Source organism: Egretta garzetta, unplaced genomic scaffold (genome assembly GCF_000687185.1).
Source record: "Egretta garzetta isolate BGI_Z169 unplaced genomic scaffold, ASM68718v1 scaffold1257, whole genome shotgun sequence".
In the NCBI taxonomy this organism is placed as follows: Eukaryota; Metazoa; Chordata; class Aves; order Pelecaniformes; family Ardeidae; genus Egretta; species Egretta garzetta.
The window spans coordinates 84050-84445 of NW_009260151.1; the positions used below are offsets into that span (position 1 = coordinate 84050).

At 64.6% G+C, this 396-nt stretch overlaps 1 protein-coding gene across 1 annotated transcript in view; it reads right to left on the reverse strand.

The window, feature by feature from the left end:
* The window catches only part of FGFR4 (fibroblast growth factor receptor 4), a 28475-nt gene that overhangs the window by 25497 nt on the left and 2582 nt on the right, over positions 1–396 (reverse strand). The window lies entirely within an intron of this gene.

Sequence of the window (396 nt, forward strand, 5' to 3'; positions counted from 1 at the left end):
CGCCTCTGTCCCCCAGGGCCTCTGCTTGGCCATCACAGCGGGGATGCGGGGTAGCTGGGCCTCTGCTCCCCGGGATACGTGCTTCTCCAGTACCCACCAAGAAGCACCAACTGCCTGCACCTCTAAGGTGTCTGTACTCACAACTGAGCCACACACAATTGCCACAGTGCTCACACCATCCCACTCTGCCGCACACATCCACCAAGCAAGATGAGCCCCCACAGCGCAGGGACAACCTGCCGGGAGCCACCCTGCTCCTTCCAGCCTCCACACCTCCTTGCCCGGTGATGGAGACGCTGGCTCCCCGTGCCGTGCCCCAGATGGATGGGTGCCCCCAGCTCCCACCAGCCCAGCCTCAGAGTCAGAGCTGTGGGGCTGTGTGCCCAGGGCGAGCAC